Below are 9,440 nucleotides of genomic sequence, written 5' to 3' on the forward strand. Positions count from 1 at the left end.
CTCCTATTTGCAAAACTAAAATAACATGCTTAAAAACACTTTTAAAATTATTTAAATGTAAGCTGTATTTTAAGTACACTGTAAAAAGAAAACAGTTGATCCAACTTAATTGAATTGCTTCAATTGGTAACAAGTAATTCAATTAAGTTTATCCAACTTAATTGTTTAAGTTTAACCTTAAAAAAATAAATTGAAAAAACTTAATTGAATTACTTGTTACCAATTGAAGCAATTTTCTTTTTACACTGTATAGTGTGAGTGATAATGTAATGCTCAGTGTCACTTCGTCAGCAGTCATGGGGGTCCAGGTGTATGGAATGGCGTTGGTCTCTTATAGAACAGCGTTGGGCTCTAAACGTGTGAACACATGCTCGTTAACACGTTATTAAAAATTTGCGTGTTGACACGTAAAATTTTGTCGTGATAACGTGACCAAAATTGACACGTTTACACGCTTCTTAAGGTTTTCGCCAATGGGAGGCCTCAAATCCGGGCGTACTTACATATTCATGATAGGATTTACATCACACCCTGTAGCTGACACGAAACATAAATCCTTTGTGAACGTAGTCCCTACGTTTCATCTGAATTATTCATAACATAGTGAGCTAAGCACTGACCTGTGGCTACGTTGAGCCCTACATGAGCAGTGTGAAGACAGCAATACTAGTAAGCTGTTTATGTTTCACAATAAAAAAAAACTGTTGTTTAGTACCTTAAAATTTGTAAACATGCATATTATTATATAACTTCATTCATAACATGCTCTAAAGCTTTTCATAATTTTATAAGAAACAAACATCACTATTCACTCACACTGTGTGTGACACATACTGAGGCGTAATTCATTCACATTGATAAATTATGTGCATTCTTTTAATAGCATACTGCTAAACAATACAGTGTCAATACAAACCCATAGTGAAATTAACTTTCCAGATCCTCCTCTTTCTGTAAACATGTATACTATGTGTAAAGATACATTAATTTACTCATGTGTTATTTAATTATGTGTATGTACTTATATATGTTAAGAGAGGATAAATCTCCTTCAAAATTAAATTGAACAAAAAAATCTGAATTAAAAAAGGGCTTTTTTCAGCAGTAAATTCAGTGGTGGTTGAAGTGAGGGGTATATATATATATGTGTGTGTGCGCTTTTAAACGTATTTATGTTTATATAAATATTATGTTTGTATAATGTTTATACAAAATCTCATAAACATTGTTCAGAACATTAAACACTGGAATTGTTTCCGTTATTTGGTAAGTTAAGGCTTTATGTTGTTTCAGCAATAACGCCATACACCAGTAGGTGGCAGTAAAGCATCATGATTCACGAAATACACAAACTTAACGTGTTAACACGAAATTATACGCTGCGTGTTAACACGGAGAATCCAACACGTTTAGAGCATAATTTAAAACAAATGAAAGAAAAAAAAACAGGAATTCAAGTTTATAAAATGTATTGGACTAAAAACAATAAGCTCGTAGCCTACTTAGTGTATACTCAAATACCTACATGCAACATTGAGCCATGCTTTGGTACTGCGTTCTTATAATGTTTTTTGTGAATTGACTACACTCGGCTCAGAGTCACAGTCAGAAAACAGCGTTGGCCCACAGCAGGCTCAGTGTCACTTTTCTGAGTGTTCTTCGTCAGTAGTCATGGGGGTCCAGGTGTATGGAATGTCGTTGGTCTCTAAACGTGTTGGATTTGACCATGTTTTTTTTTTTATGAGATTTTGTATAAACATTATACATATATAAATACGTTTTAAAGCACGCACACACACACACACACACGCACACACACACACATATATATATATATATATATATATATATAAACCCCTCACTTCAACCACCACTGAACTGCTGAAAAAACCCTTTTTTAATTTAGAATTTTTTGTTCAATTTCATTTTGAAGGAGATTTATCCTCTCTTAATTTATATATAGAAGTAGATACACATAATTAAATAAAACATAAGTAATTTAATGTATCTTTTAACATATACATGTTTACAGAAAGAGGAGGATCTGGAAAGTTAATTTCACCATGGGTTTGTATTGACACTGTATTGTTTAGCAGTATGCTATTAAAAGAATGCACATAATTTATCAATGTCAAATCTCAGTATGTGTCACACACAGTGTGAGAGAATAGTGATGTTTGTTTGATATAAAATTATGAAAAGCTTTAGAGCATGTTATGAATGAAGTTATATAATAATATGCATGTTTACAAATTTTAAGGTACTAAACACCAGAGGTTTTTTATTGTGAAAAATTAACTTCCAGTTGCTATGGGGATCAGCTTACTAATATTGCTGTCTTCACACTGCTCACGTAGGGCTCAACGTAGCCATAGGTCAGTGCTTCGCTCACTATGTTATGAATAATTCAGATGAAACGTAGGGACTATGTTCACAAAGGATTTATGTTTCGTGTCAGCTACAGTGTGTGATGTAAATCCTATCATGAATATGTAAGGATTAGTTAAATGCTGTTTTAACTACAGTAACTGAAAAATATCACTGGTGAACAAGACAAAATACATATTCAATTATAACTGATATCACAACAAAAATATAGAATTAGAAACAGTACATAAAAACCCAACCAAAGTGTAGTGTAGCGAAACTGGTGGACTCTCTCTTTGTCTGTGTGTAGATGGATATAATCTCGGTGTGGGGACTAAAACTTGTTTACAGACTCACATTTTTAGTTATACAAATACACGCATTTTTGTGTGTGTACGATTGTTTACATGTGTAAGGAAGAGACGTTATAAAAAAATAACTAAATACTCTATAAAGGACTTAAATCCAGGATAATAAGTCTGAATTAATGAAGACATGGCCCCTGTGCATAACTCGTGCGGGAGCTGGCAACGCCAGCCATGGAGCTTTCCCATTGAAGCCAGTTTGCTACGGTCTCTTTTAAATATCATTTGATTAGAATACAACATTTTACATGTGCTTAATGAATATATTTTTTGTTAAATATTGGTTTTAATCATAACATAAATGTGTCGCTTTGTCAGTTACCAAAGTTACATCAGCCAGTAATGTTAAGCTACAACCCGGTCTCACACCTACTCGTGATATAGTAGTCTGCAATTCGTGACATATCGCATATTTTCAGCATGAATTGCAGTCTCCTATATATGTGACTATACCACGAGTAGGTGTGAGACCGGGTTGTAAGCTATCACTACCTCAGGATGTAAAGGTCTTCCATGTGTCTTAGCAAATTGCAAATAATTTAAATAAATGTTTTACAGTTACTGAAAGACATCTACGAAGAAATGTACTGCTTAAATTTTAATTGTTATTTTATTTTATTTTATTTTTTTTACAGAATATTTGTATGTTAGCATCTGCTAATGTTAGCTAGCATCCAGTTAAAAGTTCTCCTGTTCCACCTTAAACAGAGTGACAGTTATTTTCTGATGAAACAAGAACAAAAAGTAACTGCTTCAGCATTTAAAAAAGAACAGAAAACTCCAGTATTGTGCTTGTAAATAGGGATTAACATTTAGTGCTAGTTTTGCTATGCTGTGTGTGTTTTGAAAATAACATTGTGTTTGGTATTTAATATGCAGACTTTTAACTTTGGGAATTGTGTCAGTATAACAATTAATTTATGTTTTGTATTCTTTATTCCAGATTGCAAACATATGTTCCTGCACTTTTTTAGACTTCTGTTTTTTTTTTAAACTTCCTGCTATATATATTGTGTTGAAAAAAAAGCGTATTTGACAATACAAGAAATTGTATAAAACTTTATCTAGACAGTATAATAATTACATTAAGCAAGACCATACATATTTTTGCACAAATCACTAATATAAGCCTTTTAAAATTCTAGTCAACTGAATGGAGAAAAAACACATAGGGAAGAAATATGAGCATCTGCAATATCTTCAGACCATTCAGCTATTTATTATAATGTTTGTAACAGCTATTTAATACTAAAATTTAATTCAAATCAAATCAAATTGTATTTATATAGCGCTTTTCACAACAAAAAGTCGTCACAAAGCAGCTTTACAGAGATCCGGGTCCAAGCCTCCTATGAGCAAGCCAGGGGCAACAGTGGCAAGGGAAAACTCCCTCAGCACATGAGGAAGAAACCTTGGAAAGAACCAAGACTCATACGGGGAACCCATCCTCCTCGGGTCCACACCGGAGACACAACAGAGAACAGAACAGAAGTAAAAGTGAAATGATGACAGATGAAGGGGTTATAGTAATGTAAATGTAGTATATTAGTGATGTATGAGTCTGAGGAAGGAGAAGGTGATCAGGGATTCTGTGTGAATTAAAAGTAGGTGCAGAGTTAATCTGAGGTAAAACAGCATGGCCAAGCATGATAGTGTAGATGAGACAAGGCCAGGATCTTGTACAGGATACACAGGGGCTGGATCAGGGCAACACCTGGAGAGCAGCAGGACATCTCAAAGCATGAGAGAGAGACAGGAGAAAGAAAACCAGACAAAGGGAACAAAAAAATACAGAGATTAGTAGGGTCATGGTAAAGAACAGGCAAATTTGTCCTGCGAAAAAAGCTTCCACGGGTCAGGCAAGAGAACCCAGTGACAGACAGCGTGTTGGCGGTTACTAGAAAGCTAACTAAAAAAGCTGTAGCTATGGTAGTATGACAGGGTTAATACAGAACAGTGATAATTAACCTGATGCTGTGTATGGGGAAAAAAGCTTGTTCCATTTAGGGGTGGGGTGGGCGTGGCTAGGTCCCAGAGGAGGTTTCAGAGCACCTGTAAGTCCAAAATCGATGACGAAAGGAGATTCACGGTGAACGTAGTCTTCTAAGACCCACCCACCCTTGAAACTTCTGTCAAAACTCAAGCAAACCACGAAGCAGACTCTGGAGAGATTCCAGAAGCAAAAGACCTTATCAGCAAAATCCAAAAAACAATAATGAAAGCAAAGACTGGCAAAATTCAAATGAAATAATGTCAAATAACTGCAAAGAGTATCTTATAAAAATAAACTTAGCACAAAAAGTAAGGAAATTTGTGTTTGGTAGATTATTTTTTTTTGTTGTAACAATGCTTCTTGGCAGTTTATCTCATACCGTTGGAAAGCCTGTTAATTTCCCCTTTAAACGGTGCCACATTTGTAAGGAACATGCATTTGTGGGATGAGCAGTAGAGCTGAGAATGTGGGTTGCGCCTCTTTAAAAGGTAAATGTGGCATCATTTAACAGGCTTTCCAACTGTATAAGATTTATTGCCCAGAAGCATTGTTACAACCAGGAAATAATCTACCAAACACAAATAACACAATTTTAAGAAATTTGTTTATTGTTTTTTGTAGAAATTTTTAAACAGAATTATATTTCTTAAAAAGTTTAGCTTTTTCAAAGTTTCTGTAAATACAAGGGTGTGTTTAGTGTTGAGTGATATTTTTTTTAGAACTGGTCTAAACTACCTCCATGATAAAGTTTTTATAGCAAAGTTGTATAATTAGTGTTCATTGTAAGTTGAACCAGAAAATTTGCACTGAAATATTTTTAATATGTTTACTGTATCATCTTTCAATAAGAATATAATTAATTAATATAATGTGTGTGTGTGTGTATTTATTTATTTTTTTTCCACATAAGATATCAACACAGAGGTGTCTTACACGAGGGGAAAAAAATTGTTGAACTGATGGAAGATGAATGCTGATGCAGCACCACAGACACTTGTGATAATGGGCATTGCAGCAGTGGTAATGGGCAGTCTTTGAATTTACCACAGCCTTCATGAAGCATTTTAGACAGCTGAAATTCGGTGTGGCTTTTTTGAATTTGTTCTGAAAAACGTGAGTTGGTGTTGTGGGCTGTGTGACAAGAAGTTTGTGCAGTCAACTAATACGTTGTGATTAGCAGCTATCGGATTCTGGAGTTTTCAAGCCCCAAAGAGCAGAGGAGCGCGCGCCATGTCAGGTTGGTAACAGTCATTTTGTTTGAAGTTTGTGTTTTTTTCTTTAGCCATCTCAAGTGAACAAAGTCATCAAAACTTTTTATTGCATTAGGCTTACTTTTCTAATGTTTGCTGCAGCTAGCCAACGTGTCATTATGATGAATAGCAAGTGTTCTACTTAGCTTTTAACCCACATTATGTAATGTCTGAGCTAATAGCCAGGTTGTTAAATTTTGAAATTTGAATAATTACTTACAGTCTACTTGAGGTTGAGAAGTAAAATGTTTCTATCATTGTTTCTCAATATGACAACTTTAGAATGTGATCATATACTTTGATATATGAATCACGCTATATTATAGGGTAAGTGTACTTTTAAGGCCACCAAAATCAGGTTTTCAGGTATGTTTAATAGATATTCTTCTGATTTCTATTTGATATCTGTGGGGAAAAGGCAAGGTCATTTGAAAATGTATGCATTTGTTTATGTACATGTTTAGAATATTAAATGGTGATATTTTATGAAATATGTCAGAAGTGTGGTATGGACCTTATTGACAAAATAAAAATGTTGTTGATTAAGGAGGCCTTGACTTACATAGGGGTGTGATTATTTTCGTAACTGGGATTTTCTCTCAATAGAGTTAATGGTGTTGAATATAGATTCTTATAAACTAGGTGCACTGGGATAGACACTTGACTCCCACAATACACACTCCAGCCACTGGGGGGGGGTCTTACTTTTCTTGAGATCTTGAAGTGGAGCCTTTAAAGGGGAGGACCTCTGGTTTTGGAGGCCAGATACCGGAGCGTCGTTTTGGATATATATAAGATGGTGGAAGTTTTGGCGCTGATTTTTCTCTAGCACTCTGGAAACTGTTGCACCTCCAGATTACTACCTACCCTTTTGAATAATCTCTACATGCTTGGGCTGGTCGACCATGGAGTCAGCGCTTGGGTTCTTCGAGGATCTTTAGGTAAGAAGAGTGAACCCTCCCAAGTTCTCATTTCATCACAATAGATTTCAACACCTTATTTTCGTGATCTAATTGTTGGCTGTGTGATTGTAACTTGATAGTTTTGTGCTCTGTTGAGGTTAGCTGTTTGCTAAGGTGGGTATTGGATTGCAGAGTTGCTTGATTGTATACAGTCTAGACCTTTGGTAATTGGGTATGTTTGGTTGAGTTCTCAGGAAATCTGATTTGGTGGTGTTGATTTGACTCAAAAATACCTGTTGGAAATTGTGGCCTACTTGGGGCTTCTTGAGTTGTATGTGTTCTTTCAGAAGTCCTATGAGAGGACTTGAGGTAAGGTGGCCAAAATTGTCAAGTACTTTTAGTTTTGTAGTCATACTTTGGTGGTACTTAGGGATTTTAGGCCAATAGGGGAATATAGGTTACCTCTTGGTGTTTGAATTTTAGTAGCCTTAGAGTTAGGGGTCTCTGGTCTGTCCTCATTTCGGCTGGGGGGCTTTTGGTATTTTTTTAATTTTTTCCCAAAAATGTCTCAGTTTGATCCGGAAAGTTTTATCCAAGCCCATCTGCAGACAACGGACTGGATAAAATTAAAGAAGCCTCAGTTGCTCCAGCTTGCTGAATATTATGAGATTGAGGTAGATTCAGAGTTGAATAAAATTAAGATAGTAGATCCTTGCTCAGTCCCTAGGTTTGAGTGACTCCATCATTGAGGCAAGATTGGCTAGGGAACAAGCAGAGAAGGGTAGGCGAGAGAAGGAGAAGGATAGTTTGCGGGAGCTGGAGTTAGCTAAGATTGAGTTGGAGAAGGTTAAACTCTCGCAGATGGAGAGTCAACAACAGCGCAGACATGAGACTCGGTTTGATGTATCCAAATGTCTACATCTAATGCCAAAATTTCAGGAAGATGAGGTAGATGTGTTTTTTGATGCCTTTGAGAATATAGCCACGGAATTAGCTTGGCTGGAGAATTGTTGGACCGTTTTGGTTCAGAGTGTCCTGTAGGGGAAAGCTCGGGAGGCTTATGCAGCTTTGAATTCTGCACACTCCATGGAGTATGACACGGTGAAAACGGCAGTGAAGAATGCCTATGAAGTTGTGCCAGAAACTTACAGGCACAAATTCCGTTCTCTTAGACGTAAGCTAGCGGAAACCTATTTGGATGTAGCTAGGCAGCAGGAGGCAGTGTTTGAACGAAAGCATGTGAAGTTTATACTTTTGCAGATTTAAAACAGCTTGTTCTTATGGAACAGTTTAAAAATAGTCTACCTGTTCTTTAGGAAGTGTACATTCAGGAGCATGGGGCGACTGAAGTTAAAAAGGCTGCTATGATGGCAGATACTTACGAATTTACCCATAAGGAGTCGAGAGTGAAAGAGAGATCAGTGGTTGGAGAAAGGCTAATACAGAGGTTAAATCAGCAGAGACTAAAAGTCATAGGGAAGGGCCATCTGGCTCTAAACCTCATAGTCAACTTCAAAAACCTGTAAATTCTACTCCCTCGGGAGAAATAATCTGCCATTATTGTAGAAAACCTGGCCATATAAAATCAGGTTGTCCAGTTCTGCAGAAGTGCAGACGTGGGTCTTATACTGACTCTTCAAAATCTGTGGCATTGGTAGTTGGTTCAGAGAGGACTATTAGTTGTGTGGATCCTGAGTCTGAAATAACCCCCTCTCTGTATGATGGGTTTGTCTCCTGCTGTACAGTGTCCATTGGTTCTGGGGAGCCAGAAACCAAAATTAAAATTTTCAGGGACACTGGTGCAGTTCAGTCCTTGTTGTTACAAGGGGTTCGTGATTAGCCAGTTTCAATGACTCTTCAGTGTTGCTTCAGGGTGTGGGAAGTTTGTTTGGTGCCATGCCATTGCATAAAGTGTACCTAACCTCTAACTTGGTAAATGGCTATGTTAATGTAGCAGTAGTGCCATCATTACCAGTCCCTGGAGTTTCTATGCTATTGGGGAATGATCTTGCTGGGGTTCAAGTTTCGGTAACCCCTTTAATTAGTCACATGCCATGTGAGGTACCAGAAGCAGAGGCTTTGGCCAGGGAGTATCCTGAGGTGTTTTCAACCTGTGTCGTTACCCGTGCCCAGTCTCGCCCCAAGGGGGTGGTTCCACAGAGAGGGCTGGAGGAGGCAGCATTTGAGCTTGGAGATACCTTCTTTGGAAAACTAGGTTAATCAGATGCAGCTCAGTTTAATAGGGAAACCTTAATCAAGGAGCTCAAGGAGGACCCTGAGTTGGCCTCATTGTGTAAGGGGGCTGGTACACGGGAGGAGACAGAGGAGTCGGCAGAGGTCTTCTATATGCATCAGGGAGTGCTTATGCGGAAGTGGAGGCCTCCTTATCATCCTGCTGTTGAAGATTGGAGTGTTGTGGAGCAGATTGTGTTGCTGAAGAGTTTTAGGTTGAAAGTGTTGCGCTTGGCACATGAAGCACCCATGGCAGGGCATGTGGGTATTCGTAAAGCCCAAGAGAGAGTCTTGCGTTATTTTTATTGGCCGAAGATGCATCGAGATGTAA

Source organism: Hoplias malabaricus, unplaced genomic scaffold, assembly GCF_029633855.1.
Source record: "Hoplias malabaricus isolate fHopMal1 unplaced genomic scaffold, fHopMal1.hap1 scaffold_28, whole genome shotgun sequence".
NCBI lineage: Eukaryota > Metazoa > Chordata > Actinopteri > Characiformes > Erythrinidae > Hoplias > Hoplias malabaricus.